At 47.0% G+C, this 15589-nt stretch overlaps 1 protein-coding gene and 1 long non-coding RNA gene across 3 annotated transcripts in view; both read left to right on the forward strand.

Annotated features, from left to right (window-relative positions):
* LOC123929097 (cilia- and flagella-associated protein 251-like) overlaps window positions 1-15589 on the forward strand; it is a 259785-nt gene that overhangs the window by 189749 nt on the left and 54447 nt on the right. The gene's annotated exons all lie outside the window — the stretch shown is intronic.
* Window positions 3677-6074, forward strand: LOC123929100. The gene is made up of 3 exons (XR_006815882.1): window positions 3677-3897; window positions 4039-4231; window positions 4367-6074. It is a non-coding gene; the product is annotated as an uncharacterized LOC123929100 (long non-coding RNA).

Genomic DNA, 15589 nt, shown 5'->3' on the forward strand with positions numbered 1-15589 from the left:
ACCTGAGCCAAAGGCAGCAGTTTAATCCACTGAGCCACCCAGGCGCCCCTGTTTGGAGATTTTTGATGACTGTTTCGATCTCCTTACTGGTAGTGGGCCTGTTCAGGTTTTCTATTTCTTCCTGATTCAGTTGTGGTAGTTTATATGTCTCTAGGAATGCATCCATTTCTTCCACATTGTCAAATTTGTTGGCGTAGAGTTGCTCATAATATGTTCTTATAATTGTCTGTATTTCTTGGGTATTAGTTGTGATCTCTCCTCTTTCATTCATGATTTTATTTATTTGGGTCCTTTCTCTTTTCTTTTTGATGAGTCTGGCCAGGGGTTTATCAATCTTATTGATTCTTTCAAAGAACCAGCTCCTAGTTTCATTGATTTTTTCTATTGTTTTTTTCGTTTCTATTTCATTGATTTCTGCTCTGATCTTTATGATTTCTCTTCTCCTGCTGGGTTTAGGGTTTCTTTCTTGTTCTTTCTCCAGCTCCTTTAGGTGTAGGGTTAGGTTGTGTACTTGAGACCTTTCTTGTTTCTTGAGAAAGTCTTGTATTGCTATATATTTTCCTCTCAGGACTGCCTTTGTTGCATCCCACAGATTTTGAACCATTGTGTTTTCATTATCATTTGTTTCCATGATTTTTTTTCAATTCTTCTTTAATTTCCTGGTTGACCCATTCATTCTTTAGAAGTATGCTGTTTAGTCTCCATGTATTTGGGTTCTTTCCAAATTTCCTCTTGTGATTGAGTTCTAGCTTCAGAGCATTGTGGTCTGAAAATATGCAGGGAATGATCCCAAACCTTTGAGACTGGTTGAGACCTGATTTAGGACCCAAGATGTGATCTGTCCTGGAGAATGTTCCATGTGCACTAGAGAAGAATGTGTATTCTGTTGCTTTGGGATGAAATGTTCTGAATATATCTGTGATGTCCATCTGGTCCAGTGTGTCATTTAAGGCCTTTATTTCCTTGTTGATCTTTGGCTTGGATGATCTGTCCATTTCAGTGAGGGGAGTGTTAAAGTCCCCTACTATTATTGTATTATTATTGATGTGTTTCTTTGATTTTGTTATTAATTGGTTGATATATTTGGCTGCTCCCACGTTAGGGACACAGATATTTAAAATTGTTAGATCTTCTTATTGGACATACCCTTTGAGTAGGATATAGTGTCCTTCCTCATCTCTTATTATAGTCTTTGGCTTAAAATCTAATTGATCTGATATAAGGATTGCCACCCCAGCTTTCTTCTGATGCCCATTAGCGTGGTAAATTGTTTTCCACCCCCTCACTTTAAGTCTGGAGGTGTCTTCGCGTCTAAAATGAGTTTCTTGTAGGCAACATACAGATGGGTTTTGTTTTTTTATCCATTCTGATACCCTGTGTCTTTTGATGGGGGCATTTAGCCCATTAACATTCAGGGTAACTATTGAGAGATATGAATTTAGTGCCATTATATTGCCTGTAAAGTGACTGTTACTGTATATTGTCTCTGTACCTTTGGATCTACTACTTTTAGGCTCTCTCTTTGCTTAGAGGACCCCTTTCAATATTTCCTGGAGAGCTGGTTTGGTGTTTGCAAATTCTTTCAGTTTTTGTTTGTCCTGGAAGCTTTTGATCTCTCCTTCTATTTTCAGTGATAGCCTAGCTGGATATAGTATTCTTGGCTGCATGTTTTTCTCATTGAGTGCTCTGAATATATCATGCCAGTTCTTTCTGGCCTGCCAGGTCTCTGTGGATAAGTCTGCCGCCAATCTAATATTTTTACCATTGTATGTTACAGACTTCTTTTCCCGGGCTGCTTTCAGGATTTTCTCTTTGTCACTAAGACTTGTCAATTTTACTATTAGGTGACGGGGTGTGGACCTATTCTTGTTGGCTTTGAGGGGGGTTCTCTGCACCTCCTGGATTTGATGCTTGTTCTCTTTGCCATATTAAGGAAATTCTCTCCAATAATTCTCTCCAATATACCTTCTGCTCCCCTCTCTCTTTCTTCTTTTTCAAGAATCGCAATTATTCTAATGTTGTTTCGTTTTATGGTGTCACTTATCTCTCGAATCCTCCCCTCATGGTCCAGTAGCTGTTTGTCCCTCTTTTGCTCAGCTTCTTTATTCTCTGTCATTTGGTCTTCTATATCACGAATTCTTTCTTCTGCCTCATTTATCCTAGCAGTGAGAGCCTCCAATTTTGATTGCACCTCATTAATACCTTTTTTTGATTTCAACTTGGTTAGATTTTAGTTCTTTTATTTCTCCAGAAAGGGCTTTTATATCTCCAGAAAGGATTTCTCTAATATCTTCCATGCCTTTTTCGAGCACGGCTAGAATTTTCAGAATCGTCATTCTGAACTCTAGATCTGACATATTACCAATGTCTGTGTTGATTAGGTCCCTAGCCTTCGGTACTTCCTCTTGTTTTTTTTTTTTTTTTTTTTTTTTTTTTTTTTTTTTTGTGGTGAATTTTTACGCCTTGTCATTTTGTCCAGATAAGAGGATATGAAGGAGCAAATAAAATACTAAAAGTGTGGCAAAGACCCCAGAAGAATGCACTTTATCCAAATCAGAAGAGACCCCAAATCATGGGGTGGGAGAAAGGGGATAAAACGAGGTTCAGAAAAAAAAAAGAAAAAAAAATTTAAAAAGAAAACAAATAAAGAAAAAATATATATATTAGATAAACTAGTCAAAAAACGTTAAAAAGAAAAGGGTAAAAGTTTAAAAAAATTTAGCAGAAGAACAAAAAAGAAAGAAAAAAATTGAAAAAAAAAAAGAATTAACCGCAAGATAAAAGAATCATGGGGAGAAATCCATGAGTTCCATGCTGTGCTTTTTCCTCCTCTGGAATTCTGCTGCTGTCCTAGGTATTGAACCTGCTTTCCTTGGTAGATGAACTTCGTCCTGGCTGGAATTTTTGTTGATCTTCTGGGGGAGGGGCCTGTTGTAGTGACTCTCAAGTGTCTTTGCCCGAGGCGGAATTGCACCACCCTTACCGGGGGCCAGACTTAGGAAACTGCTCGGGTTCGCTTTTGGGAGCTTTTGTTCCCTGAACGCTCTCCGTAGAGTTCTGGAGAACAGGAATGAAAATGGCAGCCTCCTAGTCTCCGGCCTGGAGGAGCCGAGAGCCTGGGGCTCCAGTCCTCAGTGCACCCCCAGAGAACAGCACCCAATCACTCCGGTATCCCCGGCCTCCAACCATGCTCCGAGCTCACCCAGCCCGCGACCGGTTCAAGGTAACCCCGAGGTGAGATCTCAGTCCTCGGCTCTGTCTCTGTAGCCAGCTTCTCCATTCTAATACCTGCGAACTCTGTGACACTCCGACACCCCTGATCCTTCTGTGACCCTGTGGGACCTGGGGTCATGCTGACCCCTCATGGGCTTCACCCCGGTTTAGCCTCTGGAGCAATGTCACTCAGTGGAACAGACTTTTAAAAGTCCTGATTTTGTGCTCCGTTGCTCCATCGCTTGCCGGGAGCCGGCCCCTCCCCCCGCGGTCTATCTTCCCGTCATTTTAGATTCACTTCTCCGCCAGTCCTACCTTTCAGAAAGTGGTTGATTTTCTGTTTCTAGAATTGCTGTTCTTTTTCTCTTCAATCTCCTGTTGGATTTGTAGGTGTTTGCAATGTTTAGATAAGCTATCTAGCTGATCTCCTGCTACCTGATGTAGTCTCAGCCTGCTACTTCTCCGCCATCTTGACTCCTCAGCTAACATACTGGTTTTAAGGATGAAGGTGCCCAAGGCCAGGCCAGCATCCTCATGGGACCCACTCCACCACCCAGTCCAGCATCCGAGCATCTCCAGCCAGCTTTCCTAGGCAAGCAGTGACTTGTGCCATCCACAACACGAAGGAGCATTAAGCCATGGAGGCCAGTCAGACAGGAATCACCAGAGGAGCTACCACTCAAGGTGCAAACGTTGGCCATTAAGGCTCTGGAACAAATGTGGGGCATGCAGGATGGGGTTGCTGTTGGCAAGGTGGGCGCAGAGGAGCTCTGCCAGTACCTGGGCCATCTCCATGGTGGACACGATGTTCTGTGCCCCTCGTAGGCTTTCTGCAGCCCTCGGTCGCCAAACCTCCTGCTGCAGCTCGTTCCCTCTGTTCCCAATGACGCGAGGCCTTTCATCCTTCCCGGTGTTGGGAGATTCATTTTCACGTATCAGCACTCGGTCCTGTGGTCTTCATCTGTGAGACGGGCACGCATCACCTACCCCTGCATAGCTTCTGGGCAGTGGCTATTAAGTAAGCAATCAGTGATGTTCATTCCTGCCTCGTCATTTCCGAGGGTAAAGGGGGTGCAAGAGTCACAATCCTTGCCTTTGACGGGGGTCAGCACTGTTTCCTCAACCAGCTTCTCTCTTCCTTACTCCACAACAGAGACAGCACGAAGCCAGCTGTCCCCCAGTACCCCTGCTTCTCATCAGGAGAGAAGTGAGGGAGAGTGCTGCAGACGGGGTGGGACGTGGTGGATGCACCCTCGCGGCTGTTCACGGCTCCTCCGTGTGCCGCACTCGCACGCCGGCTTCGTGGCAGGCTCCTGGTCCTCAATGACTCTCAGGATGGTGACCGGCTCTCGGCATCTACAAAACAGCCAGGCTCCACTTCTGAGGACAGATATGCTATGGGACAGACCTCTTTAAAAATGACATTCAAAGGGGATTCTTGACCTTACCCACAGCATTCCCCCTCATGTACTCAAGATGGGACGATGTTTGTAAAGGCTTTGTAAGGTTGGATTCACGGGGCCCTTGTATTCCGGAGCTCTGCTCTCGGCCCCAACTCAGTGCAGCCAAGCTCCCTTGCAGACAGTTCTTCAGAAACCTGCCAGGGGACTTCTTGCCTCATGGCCCCATTCCCAGGTGTCCCCGCCTACTGCAAACTCACAGCGTCCCCCTCCACTGGGCCCTGCACTCCCCATGGCCCCAGGACCACGTCCAACCTAGATCCACTGCCCCCTACTCCACTCGCTGAAGGGTGGGGTCCATGAACCTGGCCTCCCGGGACCCCATTCTTGAGCGACCTCTGGTGCCCTAGCAGGGTGGCTCCAAGGCCCCGGGACTACACAGGAAGACCAGTTCCTGAGAGGGGCCAGAGAATTCCTTTGCCATTCCCTGCCCCAGCCCCTCATCTCCCGTCTCGACCCCATTGTGTTTTCAGGCCTCGATCAACACATACTCCCTGACTCACTTCTTGGCGGGTCACCCACCCATCCCGGACCCCTTGGCCAGGGGTGTTAGTCCCTCCCCTCGGGCACGTGGGGCTCAGCTTCTCCCCCATGACAGCTGCCCAGGGACGAGCAGGTAGTGCCCTCATAGCTGTCATCATGGAGTTGTGGACTGCGACACCTCTCCCAATTCTTGTCAGCCCTTGACCTCCCTCCTTCCATGCAGAGCCCCCGGCCAGCAGTCTCCTCTCTAAGGGTCCTTTTATTCGCTGGGTGGAGTATTAAACCCTAGAATTCTATTCCTGTGGCTTCCAGGCAGGAGATCACAGCACCTTGCCCAGGCAGTCAGGATTCTGCAGCAGAATGTGACCAGACCTGGGAGACTGGGGTGTGAGGGCCCCTTCCCCAAGGGGGCCTGGCCCTAGATCAACCTGCCTCCCCATCAGCCCCGTCCCCATGTCCGCTGCTCTCAGTGTCAGCCCCACCCCTGGGTGGGCGGCTCATGACAGTACTCTGGCCTGAGGGGTCAACATTTGGCTCTTTAACTTCCCAGGCCACTATTTGCTTCAAACACGCTCTCCATCCTTTGCCAGGGACGGCATTCCCATCTTGCACACCGGCCCCGGGTTTTAGTGATGAGTATGTTTTCCAGGAAACTCGGCCAACTCCCTTCTGACTCCGTGGGGTGCTGCTCGCTCCCACCTTGTCCTCCAGATGTGAACAGCCTTGCCCATATTAAATACCAAAAAAACTCTAAACTCCAAAAAGATGCGAACTGTTTTTCAAAATTTGGAAGACGACTTTAGGTAACAGTAACTTTCCTGGAGATTGATGAGGTAGAGGTGGTAGAAATGTTCAGTAGGCACCAAAAGCATGTGGATAACCTTGTAATGAAAGGAAGGAAGACTGAGATTCTAAACAAAAATGTTTTATTAGCATATATATAAATATATTTATATATAAAATACATAAAAACTAACCCAGTCCTAAACCCCAGCACCTGGGAGTGACCTTATTTGGAAATAGGGTCCCTAGAGATGTAAGTAGCTAAGAAAAGGTCATATTTGAGTAGGGTGGGCCCCTAATTCAATAGGACTTATTAAGAAGGGAAACTTGGGATACACAGATATGCACTGAGGGAGAATGCCATGTGAAGAAGCCCAAAGCCAGGGCAATACTTCAAGCTGGGAGAGAGGTCTGGAACAGATCCTTCCTTAATACCTTCAAAAGGAGCATGGCCTACCAACATCGTAGCCTCTAGAACTGTGAGACTGTCGATTTCTATTGTTTAAGCCACTAGGTTTGTGGTATCTTGTTATAGCAGCACTAGAAAATGAATACAAACCTTGTTAGAGGAAAAGAAACCAACCATAAGCACATGGGGAATTGGAAATATATATATATATATATATATATATATATATATATATATATATATATTTAACTCTTTAAAACATTGAAAAGGAACACACATTTGTGAACCCTGTGAAAAGGAAAACAAGCAAATAAACTGAGCCACAGGATTCACACAGCTTTTCACCTGGAGGAGTTCTGGATGGTGGGTATGGAGGAGAGTCCAAGGAAAAGATGGGAGTCTTCTGGTGTGAGGAAAGAGAGATTGGAATTCAGGAAGGCTGGAGTGATGAAAAGGTCATGGGTTCCAGAAAGAAGGAAGTCAAGTAGAAAACCAGCTCTTGGAAATACACACTGGAGTCCTCTTATGTCCTTGCTCAATAGGAATCAGTGTGTGTATAAGAAAATGCCCCAGGTTCCAACAAAGAGTAAAGGGAACTGAACCAGATGGTTCCCAAGACTCATACAAGGCTAGAGGTCATTGGAGTTCCAACCAGCCAGAGTGAAGAGTTCTTTTGGATAAGTCAGAATATTCAGTAGAGACCCAGTAAGGATCATGAGTTTGTAGGGGAACTCCATGATCCCTCAAATAAAGGTGACTCTACAGATTCCCTAAACAAGTTGAAGAGCAATTTTAGAAAGAGTCAGAATGACCTACTCATATCTCACTGCCCATGTGACAGCCAATAATCGAAGGGAGATAGCATCCTACAAAGGACTCAGTTCATCTAAAGGAAGGCAGTTCAAAAGGGAAGAAGGAACAGACGGGAAAAAGAAAACACGACTAGGAAGGTAGTAGACTTCAACTTAAACATTTCAACAATTACCTTAAGAATTATCTATTAATATTCTATTTAAATAAAAGACCTAAATATGTCAGTGAAAAATAAACTTTCAATAGAAGGATGCAGAGGATAATACAGATTTTGTGAAAAGAAAAACTGTGAAAAGGGGTATACCGTACTAATATATATACCAATCCTAAAAGGCTGAATTTAATAGGTCTTGACAATAGACAAGAGAAAAACAACAAATATAATGAACTGAGAAAGAAGACAGTTCAGAAGAACAAAGGATCCATTTAGAAAGACAGGGCCATCATAAAGGTGTCTGCATCCGATTAGAAAGCTTCAAAATCCACGGAGCAAAAACATCCTGTAAAAGAAGAAATGGACAAATCCACAATTCAAATGGGAGAATTCAACACTCACCTGTCAATAATTCATAGAACAAGCAGATAGAAAAATGGGAAGTAAATAGACCTAAAAATCCTCAACCTACTTGACCTGTTTGGCGCTGGAACACAACGCCCAACAAATGCAGAATACGCAACGAGGCAGGAAATACTCTTTGAGATCAACCACATTCAAGGCCATAAGACAAGTCTCAAGAAATTTTTTTAAAAGATTTTATTTATTAATTTGAGAGAGAATAAGTGAGAGCCAGCATGAGAGAGGACAAGGTCAGAGGGAGAAGTGGACTCCCCAAGGAGCTGGGAGCCCGATGCGGGACAAGATCCTGGAAGTCCCGGATCATGACCTGAGCTGAAGGCAGTCGCTCAACCAACTGAGCCACACAGGAGCCCATCTCCAGAAATTTTTTAAAAAGAGCTTAGGGGCACCTGGGCCGCACCATCAGTGCAGGGCCCAACTCATGGTTCTCGCTCAGGCCGTGATCTCAGGGTCTTGGGATTGAGCCCTGAGGCAAGCTCTGTGCTCAGGGCAGAGTCCACTAGGACTCTCTCTTTGCCCCGCCCTTCCCGCCTCCCCCACTCAGGAGTGCTCTTTCCCTAAAACAAACAAACAACCCAAAAATCCTTAACAAAAAAGAACAATGGTTGAGAGTGAGGGGGTGGGGAGAGAAGCGGCTCCAGGGCAAGCAGGAGGAGCCAGAGATGCTGCCTGCCCTCCAGGGACCGCACTCCTTCAGGGGCTGCTGTGGTTGCCTCCGCAGGGAGATTCCCAGCGCCGGGAGTCGGGAGTCGTGGCCTGTGCCAGCCAGGCCGAGGCCCAGAGCGCCTGGCTAGCAGCGAGGAGCACCTCCAGTGCCTACCTAGAGCGCTCACTTGGGGGCCATGGGGTGCGGGCCAGTGGATGGAGGTGGCGAGGGCGGCGCCCTGGCATCCCCCGCAGGGCAGGCAGGAAGTGCATGGAGATCCCTGCGGGACTGATGGAACTGCTGCTGGGCTTCATGGTGGAGGTGGCGAGGCACCAGCCCGCGCACCTGCTGGAGTTGCGCTGCCACACTTCCGGGGCCTGCAGCAGGAGCACAGGGTAAAGGCACCGCGTCCTTTGGACAAGAGGGTGGGACCTGGGGGGGCGCGGGCACCTCCACCAGGCGGCACCCCCAGTGAAGGGGTCAACTTCACGGAGGAGCCAGGAGGCCGGGAAATTTAGTTTGCTTTTGGCAAAGAGGATATTGCCAAACAGCTCATACCTAGTCTTCAGAAAGTCAGAATTGCAGGTGCCACCAATGCCGCTTCTCAGGCCTTGGCGCGTTGGGAAAAAGTTGGGGGAAGGAGCTGACAGTGGTTGGGACAAGGAAGGCTAATTTCACTAGGAGGGCCCCAGCGGCGCCTCTCCCCTGCTGACCGCCAGGGGGCGCGCCGGTGGCGCGAGGCAGAGCCTTGGACACGTGACCACCTGCTGGCCCTCCACCTTTAAGGCCACTGCCCTGGTGGCGGTTACCTTGGGGCGGGGCTTGGGTGACAACCCCTGGTAGGGAGCACGTGGAGGAGAAAGCAGTGGCCAACAGTGGAGTCCCCGGCCCTGGGAGGGCAGCGTCTTTGAGGCTCTCTAAGGGCGCACTCTGTGAGTCCAGGTTGGGGGTACTGGTGTGGGAGGGCCTGGTGTCCCTTGGGGGTTGGGATCGCCGGCCCTACCCAGAAAGAGTGGCCTCAGAGAGACCTAAGCTCGAGCAAGGAGCCCCGCCACCGTGTTGTGTCCCTCTCCCCCCCCCACAGACCCCCACACGTTCCTCCCTTCCCCTGGGCCCCCGCATCAAGATGTGCCGGCAAAGTTTGCAGTCGGAGCAGGTCCCGTCCTGAAGGGCCGGAGCTGAAGACACTGGTTGGGACTGAGGAAGGCTAATTTCAGGAGGAGGGCCCCAGCGGCGCCTCTCCCCCCGACCCCAGGACCGCCAGGGGCGTGCACCTCCCTACCCCCCCCCAAAGAGCCTTGGACACGTGACCACTGGCCAGCCCTCCCACTTTATGGCAGCTTGCCCTCCAGGCAGTTAACTTGGGGCGGGCTTGGGTGACAACCATAGGTTGGGAGGGCGCAGAGGAGAAAGAAGTGGACACTGGAGGCTGGGGACAATGGAGGGGTCCAGGCGGTTGGAGGGCCGGGCCTTTGAGGCCTTGGAGGGCGCACTCTGGGGGGGGGGGCAGAGTTCCTGGTGTGGGAGGGCCTGGTGCCCCGCCAGGGTTGGGGGTGCTCCCCCCAGGAAGGGGCCCCGGGAGGCCTCAGAGAGACCTAAGCTGGATGAAGGAGCAGCACCTCGGCACTGTGTCCCCCTCCCTTCCCCCACAGACCCCCCACACTTTCCTCCCCTCCCCTGGGCCCCCACATCAAGATGCGCTGGTAAAGTTTGCAGTCACAGCAGGCCCCGCAATCAAGGCCCTGGGCTGGAAATGTTAGCAATGCTTTTTCCACCTGGAGGAACCCAGCCTCTTTCCAGCGGTGTGAGCCCATTATGTCATTTCAACTCCCAGAGCCTCAAACTCCAGTTTGCGAGGAAAAAAGGAATGAGAGACTATGTTAGAAGGCTGTTAAACTTTGTAAACGATCGCTGCCTTTCTCAAGCCCTCTGCGGCAGCTGCACTGAACATTTTACATAGGTCATCTCAACCCCAGAATTTGGGGTTCTCGCTTTTATCCTGCCTGTGAGCAAATATGCACTCTGAGGGTACAGCGACTTGCCCAAGGCCTCAGAGCAAGTGAGTGGTGGAACCAGGATTGGGTGCTAGGAGAGGCCGACTACAAAGCCCACGCTTTTAACCACTAAGCTGTTGCTTCTGTCCTTATTTACATTATGAGAATTGTTGTTAATGCCTGGGTTATCATTTTGCTTGCCTGTGGGAATATGGATATATACAAAGTGAGTTACAGGGCTCTAAAATTATTCCTGGAAAGATGAGAGGCCCTGGCATCACTATGCTTCCGATTTGGTACAGGCTTTCCCAGAAGTATGAAATTCTTTTTATTCCTGTGGAAAGGAATCAGACCTGGTATTGCACAGTTCATGGATAGGTTCATGGACTAGGAAATTAAAAAGGGAAACAGAGTGAACTGCTGATGGTTATGGTCAATATTTCTCTAAAGGAAACTCCGCAAAGAAGAATGTCAGGTGCAGGGGAGTACCCACTAGAAGAAGCAGAAAAAGATGAAGAAACAGAAGTGGAAGAAGAATATAATCAATATGAGAGGTGGAAAGTATGCAACAGGAATTAAAAGAAGATGACATTTTAGTACAGAGAACGGCTCAGCAGGAGGGGAAGCAGGAGAAGGAAGAGAAAGGAGAAGAGAAAGAAGGAGTGGAGGAGAAAGCGGAGGAGGGGGGGAGGGGAAAAGGAGGTGGGGGATGCAGAAAGGGAGGAGAGGGAGGAGGAAGAAGGGGAAGAGGAATAGGAAGGGGAGGAAGAAGAAGAGGAAGGGGGAAGAAGAAGGGGAGGAGAGGGAGGGGGAAGAGAAAGGTGTGGAGGAGGAAGAGGAGGATGGAAGAGTAGAGCAGGAAGGGGAGGAGTGAGGAGTAGAGGAGGAAGGGGAGGAGAGAGTAATAGAGGAAGAGGAAGGAGGGAGGAGTTCCAGAGGAAGGGGAGGAGGAGAAAGGGGAAGACGGAGGAGTAGAGGAGGAAGGGGAGGAGGTGGAGGAGGCAGAGGAGTAGGAAGGAAGTGGAGGAAGAGGAGTCAGGAGAGGAGCGGGAGGAGTGGAGAAGAAAGAAGAGGGGGAGGAAGAGGAGGAATGGGAGAAAGAGGGAAAGAGAAAAGGGAGGAGGAAGAAGGGGAGGAAAGGAAAGAGGAAGAAGAAGAGGAGGAAGAGGGGGAAGAATATGGCGAAGAGGAGGGGCTGTCAGAGAAGAAACAGAGGAAAAGGCTGGAGAAGCACAGGGGGAGGAGGCTGCCATTCAGGAAGAAACCACAGCGAAGCCTCAAGAAATCACCAAGTCCGTGACCAGTTTGGAGATACTTAAACTGACTGATTCCTGGTCAGTCATGTCAGGAACTTCCCTAGTAAGTAGTAATTTTAAGTCATTCATCTGTTCTTTCTCTCTTTCTTTCTTTTTTTTTTTTTCTTTTTTATGGATGGCCATTTTCATTTTGGACCATAGCGTTTTGTGTTCGCGTTTGGAAGGTTGCTGTAAGAGCCGGCTAACTCCATGACCATTCGCCACGAATGGTAACACTAGGGCCCAGCGTCAGCGGATACCGTGTGCTTTCAATGAGTGTGAGCGCTGCTGGAGCAAGGAGGTCCTGTCAATCCTGAGTGAGTCAGTTGCTCAAAGTCTCTAATCACTTAGCCATCACTTTACATGCTACCACATTCGATTAATTGGCCTCAGTTAATTTTTTAAATGGAATGTTTTTATTTTAAGTAATCTCTACACCCAGCATGGGGCTGGAACACTCCGAGATCAAGAGGTGTAGGCTTTACTGACTGAGCCAGCCACACGCCCCTAAAAGTCTATTTTTTGGAGCAGTTTAGATTGATCGCAAACAAAATGAAAAGTACAGAGTTCCCATATACTCCCTTGTGTGCCCCACCAGGTTCCCCTTTTGTTAACATCTTCATTAGTTGGGGGACATTTGTTAGAGGTGATGAGCCCATGTTGACTGTTATTATTAACGAACGTCCATATTTTACTTGAGGGTTCACGACTGGTGGTGTGACATTCTCTGGGCTTTGACTAAGGTATGATGAGGTATATCCACCATTGCAGTGTCCTACAGACTTGTGTCACTGCCTTCAAATCCCTCGTGCCCCACTCTCCATCCCTGCCCTCACCCCCTTGCTTCCCGGCCACCATTCCCCCCCCCCCGTCTTCATAGTTTTGCTTTTCCAGAATATCATGTAGTTGGAATCATGCAATATGAGGTACTTTTTTTAAAAAAAGATTTTATTTATTTATTTGTCAGAGAGGGAGAGAGAGAGAGAACACATGTGTCAGGGGAGGGGCCAAAAGAGAGAAGCAGACTCCTGGCTGAGCAGGGAGCATAATGCAAGGCTCGATCCTAGGACTCTGGGATCATGACCTGAGCTGAGGGGAGACACTTAACCAACTGAGCCAGCCAGCTGTCCCCACTGTGAAGTCGCCTTAAGTAGGCTCCTTTCATTTACCAAAATGCATTTAAGATTTCTCCATGTCTTTCCCTGGCTTGCTAGTTCATTACTTTTTATTTCTGAATAGTACTCTTTTGTATGAATCCACAGTTCTTATAAACTGTTTTAAGCACATCCGTGATTTTTTTTTCCATTTTATTTATTTTTTAGCGTAACAGTATTCATTGTTTTTGCACAACACCCAGTGCTCCATGCAAAACGTGCCCTCCCCATTACCCACCACCTGTTCCCCCAACCTCCCACCCCTGACACTTCAAAACCCTCAGGTTGTTTTTCAGAGTCCATAGTCTCTTACGATTCACCTCCCCTTCCAAATTTTTTTTTAATAAACATAGTGTATTTTTATCCCCAGGGGTACAGGTCTGTGAATCGCCAGGTTTACACACTTCACAGCACTCACGATAGCACATACCCTCCCCAATGTGCATAGCCCCCTCCCCCTCTCCCAATCCCACCTCCCCCCAGCAATCCCCAGTTTGTTTTGTGAGATTAAGAGTCATTAATGGTTTGTCTCCCTCCCAATCCCATCTTGTTTCATTTATTCTTCTCCTATCCCCCTACCCCCCCATGTTGCTTCTCCATGTCCTCACATCAGGGAGATCATACGATAGTTGTCTTTCTCCAATTGACTTATTTCACTAAGCATGATATGCTCTAGTTCCATCCACGTCGTCGCAAATGGCAAGATTTCATTTCTTTTGATGGCTGCATAGTATTCCATTGTGTATATATACCACATCTTCTTTATCCATTCATCTGTTGATGGACATCTAGGTTCTTTCCATAGTTTGGCTATTGTGGACATTGCTGCTATAAACATTCAGGTACACGTGCCCCTTCGGATCACTATTTTTGTATCTTTAGGGTAAATACCCAGTAGTGCAATTGCTGGGTCATAGGGTAGTTCTATTTTCAACATTTTGAGGAACCTCCATGCTGTTTTCCAGAGTGGTTGGACCAGCTTGCATTCCCACCAACAGTGGAGGAGGGTTCCCCTTTCTCCACATCCTTGCCAGCATCTGTCATTTCCCGACTTGTTAATTTTAGCCATTCTGACTGGTGTGAGGTGATATCTCATTGTGGTTTTGATTTGTATTTCCCTGATGCCGAGTGACGTGGAGCACTTTTTCATGTGTCTGTTGGCCATCTGGATGTCTTCTTTGCAGAAATGTCTGTTCATGTCCTCTGCCCATTTCTTGATTGGATTGTTTGTTCTTTGGGTGTTGAGTTTGCTAAGTTCCTTATAGATTTTGGATACTAGCCCTTTGTCTGATATGTCATTTGCAAATATCTTCTCCCATTCTGTCAGTTGTCTTTTGGTTTTGTTAACTGTTTCCTTTGCTGTGCAAAAGCTTTTGATCTTGATGAAATCCCAATAGTTCATTTTTGCCCTTGCTTCCCTTGCCTTTGCCGTTGTTCCTAGGAAGATGTTGCTGCGGCTGAGGTCGTAGAGGTTGCTGCCTGCATTCTCCTCAAGGATTTTGATGGATTCCATTCTCACATTGAGGTCCTTCATCCATTTGGAGTCTATTTTCGTGTGTGGTGTAAGGAAGTGGTCCAATTTCATTGTTCTGCATGTGGCTGTCCAATTTTCCAGCACCATTTATTGAAGAGGTTGTCTTATTTCCATTGGACATTCTTTCCTGCTTTGTCGAAGATTAGTTGACCATAGAGTTGAGGGTCAATTTCTGGGCTCTCTATTCTGTTCCACTGATCTATGTTTCTGTTTTTGTGCCAGTACCATGCTGTCTTGATGATGACAGCTTTGTAATAGAGCTTGAAGTCCGGAATTGTGATGCCACCAACTTTGGCTTTCTTTTTCAATATTCCTTTGGCTATGCGAGGTCTTTTCTGGTTCCATATAAATTTGAGGATTATTTGTTCCATTTCTTTGAAAAAAATGGATGGTATTTTGATAGGGATTGCATTAAATGTGTAGATTGCTTTAGGTAGCATGGACATTTTCACAATATTTATTCTTCCAATCCAGGAGCATGGAACATTTTTCCATTTCTTTGTGTCTTCCTCAATTTCTTTCATGAGTACTTTATAATTTTCTGTGTATAGATTCTTAGCCTCTTTGGTTAGGTTTATTCCTAGGTATCTTATAGTTTTGGGTACAATTGTAAATGGGATTGACTCCTTAATTTCTCTTTCTTCAGTCTTGTTGGTGTACAGAAATGCAACTGATTTCTGTGCATTGATTTTATATCCTGACACTTTACTGAATTCCTGGACAAGTTCTAGCAGTTTTGGAGTGGAGTCTTTTGGGTTTACCACATATAGTATCATATCATCTGCGAGGAGTGATAGTTTTACTTCTTCTTTACCAATTTGGTTGCCTTTAATTTCTTTTTGTTGTCTGATTGCTGAGGCTAGGACTTCTAGTACTATGTTGAATAGCAGTGGTGATAATGGACATCCCTGCCGTGTTCCTGACCTTAGCGTAAAAGCTTTCAGTTTTTCTCCATTGAGAATGATATTTGCAGTGGGTTTTTCGTAGATGGCTTTGATAATATTGAGGTATGTGCCCTCAATCCCTACACTTTGAAGAGTTTTGATCAGGATGGGATCAAGGTGATGCTGGCCTCATAAAATGAGTTTGGAAGTTTTCCTTCCATTTCTATTTTTTGGAACAGTTTCAGGAGAATAGGAATGAGTTCTTCTTTAAATGTTTGGTAGAATTCCCCTGGGAAGCCGTCTGGCCCTGGGCTTTGGTTTGTTTGGAGGTTTTTGATGACTGT

This window comes from Meles meles, chromosome 18, assembly GCF_922984935.1.
Source record: "Meles meles chromosome 18, mMelMel3.1 paternal haplotype, whole genome shotgun sequence".
Taxonomy (NCBI): Eukaryota; Metazoa; Chordata; class Mammalia; order Carnivora; family Mustelidae; genus Meles; species Meles meles.